The following is a 16,183-nucleotide window of genomic DNA, read 5'->3' on the forward strand; positions in this document are numbered from 1 at the left end:
CGCTGTTACAGAAAATGCAAAGATTCAATTTACAGGGAGTGCCCAGTGGGCTCTTGGTTGCAGGTAAAGGAACAAACAAAATGCAAAGCATTATTAAACGGAACAAAATGCAAGAAACTGTTGAACCACCTCATGATGGATATTCTTTCAGACAAAGAGTTTAGTTTTAATAACCTTGCGGAAGGCTAGGTGTGATTCAATCAGTCTTAGGTGAGGTGGCAGGGAGTTCCAGTGCGTGGCTGCTTGGGTGGGGAAGCTGGAGCCTCCAGCTCGCACCTTTCGTGAGGTGGGTGTGACAATCGTGTTGACATAGTGTGATCTTAAGGGTCTGGTGGCCGTATGCCTGGTGATTCTGTCGGTCAGTTATAAGATAGTTATACATGAGCTCTGACAGGTATTGGAGAATGACCTAGGACATCGACCTAGGACATCGCCACTAAATGTGTGTAAATGGCACATCATGGTGTTTGCCCTGCAGGGGGCGCACGTTGGTATTATGAACCGGGCCAGTGCTCTCATGACGTAAATAACCTTCATGTATCAATTAGCCGACTAGGCTTTGCTCAGTCACTAGCGCTGAGTCACTTCTGCGCCCCAACAGCCTGCTCTGATTTGTGGGTGCTAACATGTTACTACGTTATTTAATATTTGTAAAGCACCTACTGCCACTTGTATGGCCTCGAAGCACTGCTGCCACTGGAAAATCGCCACTGATACTGTAGGAAAAACCAAACGTTGCGAGTGGGGATCGTATTGTGCTCCCATTACTATGACAGTTTGTTGCCTAAAAGTCAGGTGCAAATCAAAACAGAGAAAACATTTCATGAGGCCATATTATGGAAACCTTGCACCAGTGAAAGCGCACCTTTATGTGGAATTAGCACCAGGGAAAACACTGACCTCATGTACAGGACATGTTCATTCAATACATGTTTGCACCGAGGCAAAAATTGCCCTGGTGCTATTACCATTCCATAGATAAAGTAGGCTACATGTTAGCCTGGTGCAAAAATGCATTCGGCTGAACCGATAATAAAACAAACCCACACTATTAACTACTAAACACCCCTGCTCCTCGCTCCTCTCCCGCATACTTCCCACATACCACACACACGCAAGAGGGCTAGCCAGACTACACACAAAACACACACCCGCCACAAGAACAAGCAGCAGCAAACAGCAAACAACCCAGACACTTGGCCGTACCCCTCTGAACACCACAAGGCAGTGCACTCAACCAAAGCACGCTCAGAAAGCCGGCACGCACAGACGCCAGTTTCTCCTGGTTCTACAAAACCCCTATCCTATCCCGCTCCCCTCACTGACCAACCCCGCCCACTTTCTTGCAGAGCCACGTGAGCGCCTGCCTAACAAACCCCGCCCACTTTCTTACAGAACCACGTGAGCGCCTGCCTAACAAACCCCGCCCACTTTCTTACAGAGCCACGTGAGCGCCTGCCTAACAAACCCCGCCCACTTTCTTACAGAGCCACGTGAGCGCCTGCCTAACAAACCCCGCCCACTTTCTTACAGAGCCACGTGAGCGCCTGCCTAACAAACCCCGCCCACTTTCTTACAGAGCCACGTGAGCGCCTGCCTAACAAACCCCGCCCACTTTCTTACAGAGCCACGTGAGCGACTGCCTAACAAACCCCGCCCACTTTCTTACAGAGCCACGTGAGCACCTGCCTAACAAACCCCGCCCACTTTCTTACAGAGCCACGTGAGCGCCTGCCTAAAAAACCCCGCCCACTTTCTTACAGAGCCACGTGAGCGCCTGCCTAACAAACCCCGCCCACTTTCTTACAGAGCCACGTAAGCGCCTGCCTAACAAACCCCGCCCACTTTCTTGCAGAGCCACGTGAGCGCCTGGAGACCCTGCAAATGGTAGCGCTGGGTGGTATAAATCAACATAACCTAGCACTCAAGCAATGAGTGCTATGGACGTGAGCAATCTTTTCCCGCGTGCCTATTACCCTGCCACCTTCACACCAGCGCAAAGAGAAACACTGCGCCGGTAAAAAAAAGTCTAAAAATGCCTGGGAAGATATGCACAAGGCGCAAGGGAAATGTTTGCGCTACTGCTAATAATGTGCAAAAATGCACGTGCATATGTGCAAAGATTCAGTGATCGGGCCGCAGGTGGGTCATTTCATCGACATGAGAAGCCCGAGCACTAAACACCGACATGACCGCCTCCTCTCCTCTGTCCAGGCGGCCAGATGGGGGACCTCCTAATGAATGCCTCCCCAAGGCTGGCACTTAGCGGCGCTTCACTTAATCTAATCAAGCACTCCACTCAGTTCGTTTAAGGGAGTGATCCTGTTCAAATCGATATTAGTAGTTTTCCAAATCTGCCTTAGTCGCAGCTTTCCGTTTCCCGCGCTCTGTGCCAGGAATGTCGACTCTTGAGCGACAGCCGAGGCAGGAGTTCGCCTCTGCTATCAATCATGGTTTTTTAATAGGAGGGATAGTGGTGTAATGCAAATTTAACAAGCCTTGCTAAATGGAATGCTGGGGACACTGCGCTTCCTGCCACCCATAGACATATACGTTCCTTAGGCCAATGCTGGGCATGGGCGTAATTTTAGGGGGGGACAGGGGTGTTTGTTCCCCCCAACTTTCATGGCACACCATTTTGTCCCCATTCATTTGGCTGGGGCACCTTTTCTTCAGATGTCATGTCCCCAGCATCTGCGGGGATCGGGATCGCTTTTAAAAATGGGTCAATTCTCTTGCACGAGCCCCTGCTTCAGAGCCCTCCCTTGGTGGGCAGCTCGGCAGAGGAGTGGCGGCGCTCAGCTCAATTCTGGGGGTAGTTTAGGCCTCTGTCACCCTAGCTGCCGCTTCGTTAAGCGCCAGCCCAGAGGGCGTGCCGCAGAAGGGCCACGACTAAGTGCTCGCTCAGGTCTGCACTCTGCGGCACTCTTGATTGAAATGATGGCCTATAATTACCCGCGGCCCGGCGCAAAGCCTGAATTGAAATAACCGTTGATACTTAAGTTAAAAATTGCAAGCCTGCATTGGAAATTGCGGCTCAAAGCAAACCATATTGTAAAGAATGAAACGCTGAGGATTTTCTGAGAATATTTGTAAACCGCTGTGCCGCGCATGTCCGGTTTGTTAGTACATTTCAACTCTCTTACCTGGTTCTGCTTCGTGGGGCCCTGTAACACATTTTTCGGTCTCCCATGGAAATGTATCCCAAGTCTCGTTGACCATCAAGTGGGGGCCAAGATGAAGGCTGCATCAGGCAACGCAGCAGTTGATCCTGCACCACTGGCGGGTGCAACAATGATCGAGTGAGCGCGGACCGATGACGGTCGACTGCACATAACTGAGCTGTGGTGAACCGTATGACCAACAATTCTGAGGTATGATATATGTAAGGAAGCAATGTCCTGCTGCACGGCGAAGAAACCGTGCAATGAAGAACTTGAGAAACTCTGAGCAGGAAGACCCAAGACTCACTACAATCACCGCCAAATCGGAAGCACTAAAGAGAGGAACGGAAGCGGTTGCACGAGTGGCGCGCTGTCTGCGGTGGAAATGGGTGTGGATGGCAGTGCAACATGCGGTTCGTGCTCTCATGAATATTTCGATTAGAGCATCTTTGTAGAAGTTTCAGCTCTCTCCACTTAGTGGTGGCAGGGATCAGGAGACCGCAGGTCAGATGTGAGAGTGGTTCCAAAACTGAGGACTGTGGCGTGAAAACGGTGGAATCATTTTTCAAGACACACATATTCCCTTTGCAAACCAGGAGTGGATTTGATTGATTACAGTAAACTGATGAACCAAGTCAAGGGAAAATAATGGCTACCTCTAGTTTGGACCCAAGAAGGAAGGCCGCCTTCCTAAGCCAAGCTCCCTGGAGCATTCTCAGTCAGCCCGGGTAGTGCTATGAAACTCTGATTCCTAGTGAGTGCACTTAGATAGCAGAGCTCAAACTATGGAAAACGGACCAGGAGAATGGAGGTAGTGGAGGAAAAACTCAACAGGCTCCCGCCCCTCAGCTGCACACAGTGGCCTCCTCAGAACCACGCTCTCTCTTCTGCTGCGTTGACCAGGCCTTCAGGACTTTGTGGACCCCGTGAAGCGAGGAGAGCCCCTTGAGAACTCTCAAGACCCTGCTATTGGGGACCTTCCCTGAGCCCCAATCGCGCCGCCCTATCCTGCACCTCATTGGCACACCTCAGGACTTTGGGTACAGCCAATCCCCTTTGTGAGTTTCTGAAATGTTTTTGACAGGTTTTTAGGTTTAAAAAGCCACTAGGGCTGGGGAAACATCAGTTCCATTCCGGGTGCCTCCAACACGTGGCTGACTCTGCCCCCTCTCTACCAGACTTTCAAAGTCACTGGCCTTTCACAATAGTTCATTCTCTGATCTGGTTCTTTTCAGGACAAAGGGCCTTGTTGTTGGGTCCTGATTGGATGGATTAATGTACAGCGGATGGAAACGGGTTTTAAACTGCTAATTTGTTTATGTATTTGTGCGAGGGTGGGGTTCGTGCTTCTACCAGGAACACCGCACAACAAGGCGTGATGCACAAGCAGCGGAAGATTGTGAGGTATGTGTGAGAGAAAGTAATTTAAGGAAAAAAGAAGTTGTGATTTGCTGAAGCAGGACAACCCAGGCCTCACATATGTCAACTGAAGCTGCCCAAACCAATATATATGGCTCATGCTTTGCAGACATTTCACTGTTACTGTGATTTTTGTGACAAGTGAAGTGAGCACCAATCCCAGTGTGCATTATGTGCTCAGAAGGGTTGAATGTTTGAATCACTATCATACATATATTTGTGAAATATAACAATGTGTGGTCTGTCTTATATTCCCCAAATGCATTTTGATTTTATGCAAAGCAGGTAGCAACCCACATTTGTATTATTTGCCCCCTCCCCTTTTTAATGGGTTATGTGTTTTCAGAATTAGTTAAATTGTTAATATAGCGGGACAGTGATTTATTTATAGACAGCTACCTATTTACAAACTGAACATGGGAGACATTAATTTAGGACTGGAGGCAAACTAGGCCACCCATGACTGTGCTGAGTGATCCAAAATACATATCGGCAGGGTCTCAGAGTGTATTGTCTGCCTTCCTCTCCTATAAGCCATGTCCATCACTCTTTAGAAATACCCCACACTTGAGCCGTGGCCCCCTAGTAGGACCCTCCCCCTTAGCCCACTTAAAGCACTGAGTTGAATGGACATTGCAGAAAATATACAATATTTACAGATATGCACAGGTGAGGCCAGGGTTCAATACTGGAGTAACGTCAAGTAGATACAGATCTTGTGTTAGGAAACATACAGGTAAGAGTCATTAAGGGAATCCAGCACTATAGCTGCGAGAAGGAGGGAATGAACACAAAGCAGACAAGGAGGGACTCCAATAGCAGCCAAGGCAAGGACCCGGACTCTGACTGACAAGAAAGCAATGAGGGGGCAGGAACAAGGGAAGTAACGTCTCACCTCAAACAATGTATGACTTGCTATCCGTCGATCAGCTCTGGTCTACATGAAGATGTGTGGCAATTCCACATGCTCTGACTGCCATGACAGGAAAACTCTAGACTGCAGTGGAACGTTTGCAACGAACATGATGGAGCAGCCAGGAAGTGGTGCTACTGTGACACTCTCGCCCCATCTCTCTTTCTCGCACTTTCTGGACCAGCCTGCAGCTAAACAAGCCAGCTTTCAGAGATTTCTCCAATACTCCCGCACACTGAATGATCTAAGACAACAAAGTACAGTTAAACCTAGGGTACATTTTAACTTCAGATCTCTTTTTAGGGTTAAATCTTTAAATACAACTTTCAGGACCCCTGAACTCGCCTACTACCTCTCAAAACTACTTGGCCCAAGTTGACCCGCAACCAGGTGCAGGAGCGGGGAATACTCATTATGAGATTTTTGGTTCCAAAAGGTGATTTTCAAACACACAATCTAAGCCAGAGTAAACTTGTTTCCAGCATATATGCACTCTTGAAATGGTCACACAATCTTTGACTACAGACTACACAGTCCGAAATGCCATAGCAACTGTCTAACATGCCCAAACAGTGTTCAGAAGATCAGAAACACTAGCATACAGAAATGCAATAGAAAAGGGAGGGATGACTAGCTGTGTTTAAAAGTACTGTACTTAAACTAAATCAACATAAATAGATCATACAATTACAAATCTGAGTGCACTAGCACCTGTGGACAGCAGAGGTTACTGCACCAGCTTTAAACAAAGCACAGAAATCAAAATATAGGCATATGTGCATTGACAAAAAGAAGGGAATGTAGAGGGAAACCATGCCAGGAAGCAGACACATCAGGTGCTCTTCCCAGGGTCTGTACAATACTCACAAGTGTAGATTGCTGGAAATGCAGAGCAGCTCCCACGTGGAGCTGGGCTGCTTATCTGAAGTAAAGGGCCAACAACATCTCCAGTGTTTGCAGTAATGCAGGGCCAACAGCAGCAAGGCATCACAGAGGAGGCAACGGAACCTGTCACGGGGATAGGCCTCAGGTCGGTCTGACAGCAGAACACACGCTGATGCAGAGTCTCTCCAGCTGATTTCCAGGTCAGAAGCCACACTCGAGCCCAGCGGCTTCGGCTCAAATAGCCAACAGCACAAGCCAAGTGCATGGCCAGTACCATTCTCTATAATGGGGTAAACACAACAAACCTATACATAAAAACCTTCAAATAAGGTGCCAGCTGACTAATTAGACATTACAACACTCCTAATATTTAAATGACAACACAATTAATAACTAAGGAAATTATACAATGTTTCCGAGTTCATAACGGTAAATAAAAAAATGCAGGTCTCTCTTCCTAGATGTCATGCCTCAAGGGTCAGCATAACGTGCTGCGCAGGGAACATGGAGGCTTCGTGGCATCTCGGACAACATCGAACGAGCAGCAGACTCCATTACCCAAGGGCTCCAGCACAGCGTGCACAACAGCAATGATGACGTCATCATGTTCTTCGTGCTGCCCAGAAGGGAACGGGAGCAAAATGCTGCTGAGATCAGGAGGGACACTTGGAATTGATATTGACATTGTATTTCTATCGCGCTCATACACCTGTGTTTCAGAGCGCGACAGGCCAAGCAAGACCTAGCGCGCCAGCACCTCACAGCTGTGCTCTTGTCCTGCTGTGACACATGTGCTTTCGAATGCCTGCTCTCTGCTCTCTGTATCATTGACCCTTTGCTCCTCTGTTTGAACTGCCTATCAGATTCTGTTTTTGCTTTTGGTGAACTGGTAACACCTTTTCTTTCCACTTCTTTAGACATCCCTCGTGGCATCCTTCACTAGTCGCTCCCACCTCCGTTGTTTTGGACTTGTTAGTCCTAGCCTGGGTTTTTGGCCTTTCAGCCCACTTGACCATCAGTGACATCATACACAAGGTACACCTGGGCTCTCTCCTGTGGGGTATGCGGCAGCATTTGTATTTGTAATTTCTCACCAGCTGTGCTATTTTTCTTGCAGCTCCTGTTCTGACGTGGGAGTGTGCTTCACCAGTCTCTTACCCAATCATCTTGTTGCAGGATACACATAGTTCCTCGACAGGCGGATTGGGATATAGTCTTCTTGTCGCCTCGCCTCTGATGAACTCTCAAAGGTTTGTGTGGTTTTGCCACTTGGGGGCTGGGGGGGCTGCATCATGGAGATAGGGATAGTGGGAAAAAACAACTAACAATGGTCAACTGTCCTATATGAAAAGTCTGGTAAACAGGATCTAAGGGATGGGCTGAGTAGCCAAGCTAAAGCACTGCACAATCCCACCCCATTGAAATGAATGCGCACCATTTAATAAAGTGAGAGTTCATAGGAGGTAATGGCTGTCCATAGGGAGCAATGCAATTCAAAAGTCCACTCTGATGTTTTCCCTTCAGCCGAAAGCAAGTTATATAGTGCACATGTACTCCGTCCTTTCTGTTCGAAGGGTCCACTTGCATGAGTGACAGGCCTTATCTACCTATAGGTCACAGAGTATAAATGGATGACTGCCTAAAAATCCCCCTCTGCAGAGTCTGGGGGCCAACACAATACTCCCTGGGCACCAGGTAGCAGTCTTAATACTGGCCTCTATTTAGGGAGACAGGGGAGGTGTTGCACCCGTCCCAACAGTCCATCCCATGTGTTGGAAACAGTTTTGTGAAGTCAACCATCTAATTAACAAAATGTGTTCACTTCATGAAGTAGCTGTTATTGTGTTCTCGTTCCTCCATGCCATGATAGTGAGGGAGATGTCACCATCTCCCACAGACATGAACTGTATCGTGAGATGTGGGGAGATCCCACCCTCTACCACTGATAGACGTTAATTATATGGAAGCGGCGGAGATCTTCCCATCTCCTACAGACTTGCAATGCCTCTTGAGATGTGAGGAGACTTCGCCTCCTCTCACTGATCTTGCAGCTGGGGTTTTGCCAGCTCTCATAAGTGTATAACAAAGCTGGCGCTTTTGGTAATTTCCTTAAGCACGAAAACAGCACACGCAGTAGCCCCTGTTACACACTTCACAAGCATTTAAACATAACTATAATCGACTAATCCTCGGGTATCTGATTATATAGGTCTGCAGGTAGTCTCTACTTGGTCATCATCCCCAGTGTTCTCTAATGATGAGGTGTTGCTGGACATTCATAAGTTGAAGTCTGCAGCCCCCTCTGGTCCTGTCCCGTTGAGTGCCCTTAAGGACATTCTGCTGGGCATGGTCTCTCTGGTCACACAAGCAGCCAACATGTCCTGTCAGTCAGGATGTATTCCACAAGAACCAAAACAGGCCATTGTGGTTCCTCTTTTAAAATAAACGTCACTGGATGTGCTAGGCCCTGAAGACCCTTCGCATATGGAAACCAAGGCACAATCAGCATATACTAGTGAAACGACAGACACGAGGTTCGATTTCTAAGTACTAGGGTTTATTGCAAATGATATGCTCAGTCGGCTGACTGGGTCTAACGTCTTGCAACGTGTGTAACCCAGACCTCATGAGACGCAAGAGAGCGAACATCATACAAACAGTTACATATATACAAAATATTAGTCTTCAAGGCACATCAGAACCGCCCACAATGTATCTTCTTCAGCTAGGGTTCGGTGATTGACAATTATGACACATATGACACATTATTACAAGTTTCTTAATCTATTATATTCAGCAACAGTTGCAGACATAGTTCTTTGTTATAAAGAACATAAAGCACTCGTTCAGTGAGGATATCGTGTTTGCGGGAGAGACACATTGCAAAGCACCTTATCTACTAGTTTCTATTTGTGAACTTAGGCAGTGGAGTACCGCTTATGAAAATGTTGGGGGGGACATGACATCTGAAAAAAAAGTACCCCAGCCAAATGAATGGGGACAAAATGGTGTGCCATGAAAGTTGGGGGGGACACACACCCCCGCCCCCCACTAAAATTACGCCCATGAACTTAGGGTCAGCCTGTTCTGAGGAAGATCTGTGAAGGAGGACCACTAGAAAAGTATAATTCATGTTTTAACTGCCTATTTCTACAGCTTTAGTGAGACAGGCCGGCACCTGGGCCACTGATAAAATGCCGTTTCTGCTTGCTCTCAAGGATTTCATGAGGGAGGAAAACAATGTATTTCTGTACTGTTTGGCATTCCTGTCTGTGCTGATCTTTCAACATGCAGGCTGTGGCCTCGTACCGAGTATGAGCTTTTCAGAATATAATATGTTTTAGCAAAGTATTTAACAGAAGAGCAAAAGAGCAAAGAGAGATCAGCACAAAATGGCGGATGTTAAACAAGATGGATGCCCTGTGGTTCTATAGGCGATTCTGTGATCGCAAATGATGCAATTGCTTTATGACCAACATAATATACCTTCTCTACTTGGTTTAGGGTCGTTTCTAGACTTACAAACCCTCCTTTTGGCCGTAAGCCAAATACATCATCCATACATTTCATCTTCATCTGACCATGCGTCTAATTCTGAACTATGCATGCTACTGTAATCGTCATCTTCAATATTAATTGACATGAATTCTTTCATTGTTCCCATTTCCATATTTGCACCCTTATTCAATATGGGAGTCCTTTTTTTCGTTATAGCTTGTACACATTCATTTGTAATTTCAGAGCAAAAGATTGGTAGGCAGTGTATGCAACAACAGCAGACCATAATCATCCCAAGTGATGTTATTAATATCGCAATTACTTTCCAATCCCATGAATGCAGCAGTTCCCAGAACCATGTGCTTATATTCAGATTCCAACCGTCTGTCGGGGCATGAATGTCAGAACTCAGGATGTGCAGTTGCTTGATTGCTTTAAAAATCATAGGGGAGGAGTCACTTACAAATACACAGCACGCTGACCCCACGATTTTGCACATACTTCCACCATCAGCAAAAATTATATCTAAAGCCATTCTATTCTGAACTGTCATTAATCTAACTGCTTTCTCCTCTAGTGTCATGTTGTATAATATATCTGTAGTTCCATTTATTGTTTTTTCTAGTACCCTGGACAATTTTCTTATATTCCATGAATGTATTGCTCACCCCCAAAATGGTATAAATGATTTTGCTATGTCCTCTGCAATTAATCCTGTATCATCCCGCCGTGGCCTGGATCTGGATAATTTGGATATGTCTGATGTTTTGGAAAGGAATACACCAGGAAAAAGGATCCCTAGGTAACACATCCCTCCCCAATTTCTAGGCAACCAGGGATAAGCTTGTTCTCCACATATAAAAAAAAGGGATCGCCTACATATATTGGTCTTGTTCTTTCTCAAGTACCACAATATTTGTGCATCTAGTGAATGTTCCTACTAAATAAGAACCCTTTTTTCTTAAGCAAAATGAGACAGTACGTGGACTATAATTGATAGTATAGGAGGGGGCACAACGTCCTTGTTCCCTATTGGATTCATGTGGAAAGTGTTTACTGATGATTTATAAGGCATAAACAGTCTATCTACTGGCTTTATATTTGTTTTAATTATTCTCGCCCTTTTAAATATGGAACAACCCACCCGTTCCATCACCACTTTTTCAAACTCATCCATGTCTGTTCCATCCAATTGACGCGTATCACTCTTGTTCCATTTCCCATAAAATAGTGCACTCAATGATGCATAACATGCCGTATTTATGGCCAACATAATATACCTTCTCTACTTGGTTTAGGGTCATTTCTAGACTTACAGATGTCTCTGTTCAAGCTGTTTTTTGGCCTATTTCTTTGCTCCCTTCTTTTATGAAACTTCTTGAGTCTTTGGTGGCTCCACTCCTTTCTTCTTTTCTGGAGGTGCAGTCTTTGCTTGACCCCTGCCAGTCGCGGTTCTGTCCTGGGAGTGGTACCAAGAATGTATTGGTATCTGTGGTGGATGATCTGACCATGCTGATTGATGCAGGAGCGGAGGGGGCCCTGATATTGCTCGATCTGTCAGCGACCTTCGACACTGTTGTCCACGCTATACTCCTGTCCTGCCTGGTCACGGACGGCATCTCTGTCCTGGCATGATTTGCCTCCTTTTTGATTGACAGGGGCCAATCACTGTCTTTCCTCCCTTTCTCTCATTTTCCTATTTCCTGTCCTGTGGTGTCCCCCAGGGCCCTGCCTTGCCCCCGTGTTATTTTAACATCTTTGTTCAGTCATTGGTTGCCCTCATCCACTCCCACGGCTTCAAGTGCAACTCCTATGCTGACGTCACTCAGATCCTGATCCGTTTAGATCGAGACCGGGTCAGAGTGTCGTCTTGGCTGTGTGAGTGCCTAGGGGCCATGAGGGGCTGGATGAGTGACAACTGGATCAAACTCAACGGGGACAAGACTGAGGTTCTGGTGGTGGGTGTATCTTCTGGTTTGGGTGCTTGGTCTCCTTCTGCCTGAACCACTGGGTATTTTCCCTACTCCACTGAATGCTGTGAAAATTCTTGGGGTCTATCTCTCTTCTTCTCTTTCTATGGGCCATCAGGTGAGTGTAGTATGCAAGACAGGACACTTCTCATTGAAGGGCCTTCGTAAGGTTCTGCCTTTTCTGCCTGTGCACCTGCATCCAGCGGTAGCTGCCGCACTTGTCACCAGCCGCTTAGATTATTGCAATGCTCAGTGTCTAGACGGCTGGCTTGGTCCATCATCTTCAGCTGGTACAGAATATTGCGGCTATGGTGGCTACAGGCCAACACCTATGGCTCCCACATCAGTCCGCTCTTGAGATCTCTTCACTGGTTGTCGCTTAAAAAAAGAATAGTCTTTAAATCTCTTTGTTTAGTCCACTGGGGCTACTATCAAGTGGGTGCTGTATTTTTCCAGGAGAAATGTGATCCTTACATATAAGTGAGAGAACTTTGGTCCATTAATGGGGGTCTACTCGTGGTCCCTAGATTTTGCCTCCAGAGGATTGGTGGGGGGCAAGCTTTCTCAGTGGCTGCAAGTAGGCTTTGGAATGATCTCCCTACTTGTCTCAGACATGCTGTGAATCATTTGCAGTTTTGTCGTCAGCTTAAAAACCTGCTATTTTGAAAATACTGCCTGGCCTAGCCTCTCTGTTGTGTTTCCTCGTGCCAAGATGCCTTTTAGGTGAACGTGCCAATTACAAATGCATATAACATAACCTAACATTATAAGCATATTCCAGGGGTCTGCAACCTGTGGCTCTCCAGCTATTTTGGACTGCGACTCCCATGATCCCTCATCATTGACTTTGATGGATAGAGTTGATTGGAGTTGTAGTGCAGAAAATCTGGAGAAGCAAAGACTGTGGTTTGGCCTGTTGCAGAAATGGCATTGGATTGTAAACAAGAAAGTGGGGTGTGGCTGCAGTAGCCTTGTGGGAATTCTGGATTTTTTAAGCTGCTGTTTAAGGACATTGAACATGGATCATGCTAAGTCCCATGTTATGTGCACGCTAAGGCAATGAGGGAAGTAATGGAGCATCTTCTTATAGTATTTGATCGTACCCTGGTCGCTGACTAGTAACAGTGTGTTTTCTTTTATGCAGTTAAGATGCGTGTTTGACTCTTTCATCAGCCTGGCTCAAATACACTGTTTCTAGCCAAGAGGCCATTGGCATAGGAGGAATTGTGTGCCATTGTCATGTCTCGTGCCAGAAGGCCAAGTGATTTTTGTTTTTCGTGAATTACTCCGGGTAGGCAATAAAGAACTAGCTCGGAATCGCACTGGAAGGACTTGAGGGATGAGCCGATATCGCGCATGGGTGATCTTTAGGGTGCGCCGCCCACAGTAAAGGTAACAATTGCAAAGGTTCTGGATGCGCACAATATCTGGGCAGATTTGCCAGGCTATCCACCTAGTAGAGCCTGTAAGTATAACCCATGCTCCTCTAGTTGCAATTTGTTGAAGCATAGACTCTTGCTACCTCTAACCGTTTTTTCACATCAGGAAGAATCGACAGAGGAAGCCACTACCCGATCGGGTGCACATACAGCAATTCACCACCGAATCTACCAGGTACATAGAACGCACCACTCCGGTGGACACTGGCCACAGGCATGGTGACCCGCACACATCAGAATACAGCAACAACTATGGCATATTTGGTCACGCTGGTCACACAATTTCCCACCTACTTTCACCAGACTACGCCGCAACACCTCTGACAAATTTGGGCACGCTGAGCACATAGCTTGTCTCGAGCACTCACGCCATTTCCTGACTCCTCTCAGCACCCATCCACAAGCCTAACCGCATGGGTTGCTCTCAACCCGAAGCCTGGCCAGCCCTGCTAAGCCTTGTTTGGCCAAATGCACCCATGCATTCTAATTTTACTGAATTGCAACAGTCTGGACTTGCGTTCGCAACACCAGCGCATTGAGACTATAATTATGGTAAAACAGCACTATATAAATGACAACTACAAAACAATACAATAGAATACAATTGTCCGTCTATGTGGCAGGGCACAAGCAGTGCAAATAAAACCAAATAGTTGCCTGGTTGCACACTCTTTGTACTTAGTCAGGCATTTAGTAGTAGATTAGGTTGACATCCAATGCTGCTAAATTCTACAATACAAGAGACATATTTTTATCGCAGCCCCCTTCGAAAATCCAAGGCTGGAAACTTGTTTGTGGGCAAGAGCCATGTGCTAAAAATGTTTGAACACTTGCACTTTTTTTAAAAATGCAGTCAGCGGCAGGGGGTGCATTACACTCGTGGGCAATAGTGGAAACCTATAAAAGTAATTCCTGCACATTTGCTCCATCACAAATCTCGCATACACCAGGTTTAGGGTTTGCCAGGGGGCTCCATGTCATGGAGGATACCCTGCTCCACTTCCGGGCTTTGTTTCTACTTTAGTTTTATGTTAGTCCATTTTATTCAATTGAAGTGATCTAACACTACAACTCCCAGCAGGCAATTGATGGAGATGTGAAAGACCAGTCCTGACATAGAGTCATTTAACTGGGTTGCAGCAGGAATACCTTATCACCAGGGAAAATAGAAAGCAATATTTTGCTCCTGTTTCATTAACCCTTTCAGGGCTAAGGCTGTGTATTATTTTTGCCCAGAATTAAATAGGAAACCATTGTAAGCCCCTTTTGTGTTGCCTGTCCCAGGCCACTCCTTTCTAACCTTCTGTTTTGTATATGTAAAATGGGCATAATCAGGGTCCAACTCCCTTCCCACTCACGTCCTCGGACTCAGGTACCTATATCAGTGGATGAAATGGGATGCTAAATCGAGTGGGGTTCTCTCATTAGGGAGCGTTGGCTATGTATGTGTGTACTTAGGCCACACCCCTAACAAAAGCCCCACTTGCCAATGGGGAGCAGGTGGGCTGGTGAAAGCAGGGCAGCCGGGTGCACCAAAGGTGTGACATCAGTGTGCCCTAGCTCTCACAAGCAGCAGGCAGCCCTTTCATTCAAGGCGCTGCATGCTTAAAAACCGCTGGCTCCTTCAATGAAAGGACTGCCTGCTGCGTGATGACTCTGTATTCCGAAACATGAGGAGGGCCGGAAGGCCCAGTCTCTCCTTTTGTTTCCGGGTAAGGAGTCATCACGCATCATGAAGCCTCGTTTAAAAGGCTTTGTGCTGCATGACGACTCTTTTCTCGGAAACAAATGTAGAGACTGGGCCCTGCTCCTGTTTTCGGAGTTCAGAGTCTGCTGGCAGCCATGTAGTTGAAGCCGGTTACAGGTCATTTGGTCAAAAATAAATGGTCGACAGGACAAATGGTCGACGCAATTTGGTCGAAAGACAAATGGTCGAATTTTTATTTTTGGTATTTTCACTTTTTTTTTTGTTTTTGGGGGGGTGCCCCCCAACCCCCTTTTTTTCCTAAAAAAACCCTTTTTTTCCTAAATGAAAACCTGAAAAATATATATATATATATAAATAAAAATAAAAATTCGACCATTTGTCTTTCGACCAAATTGCGTCGACCATTTGTCTGTCGACCATTTGTCTGTCGACCAAATGACTGGACAGCGTCAAAGCCACAGTTACACTGGTTGTCTGCAGGTGTCAGGGCTTCCAAAGTGCTGACACTTGCAGGCAGTCCGTGTAACTGTGTAGCGCTTTGGCCTGAGGTGTTGGGATGGCTGGGGTTAGGTGGGGTGGGCTCTGGCAGGGCCCCGGTTCAGGAGCCCTTTCTGCAGATTGCCAGGGCTTGCCCCTGACTAGCCCTGGCCAACTTAAACCACTGACCTATTTGCACATGTGCAAACTGCAGCACTAACAAACATTTCTTTACTGAGTTTAATGCATGTTTGACACGTTCCGTTTTTGGTTCGTAATATTTTGCATATCCCATTAATCTTTGTGAGGAAAGTGATCCCTTTTTTATGAACCGTGTGTATTTATGCACCACGTTCTTTTGTATTTTATTTGTATAAAATAGTCTTTTTTGGTGGATTTTTTTTTGTATTTCAGTGTAATTGATCTTTTTAAAATAACTTTTTAAAGGTTTCTGCAGTAAATGCAGAAAAGAATCGACATATTGCATACAACAACAAAGCTATATTTCTCATGTTTAAAAAACTTCATAAAAGCAGACACAAATACATAAATAGAATAAAAGCACAGGAATCAAAATACATACACTCTACGTACTCTCTACATAAACTTTTAAAACCTTAAAAAATGCAATACAAATTCAAAAAAGAACCAAATCCGCCTTGATATTGAAGAGTACCTTTGGTGCAAGGCCATATACACTGAGCTGACAC

The sequence above is a fragment of the Ambystoma mexicanum genome, chromosome 14, assembly GCF_040938575.1.
Source record: "Ambystoma mexicanum isolate Mex_15411 chromosome 14, UKY_AmexF1_1, whole genome shotgun sequence".
Classification (NCBI taxonomy): domain Eukaryota; kingdom Metazoa; phylum Chordata; class Amphibia; order Caudata; family Ambystomatidae; genus Ambystoma; species Ambystoma mexicanum.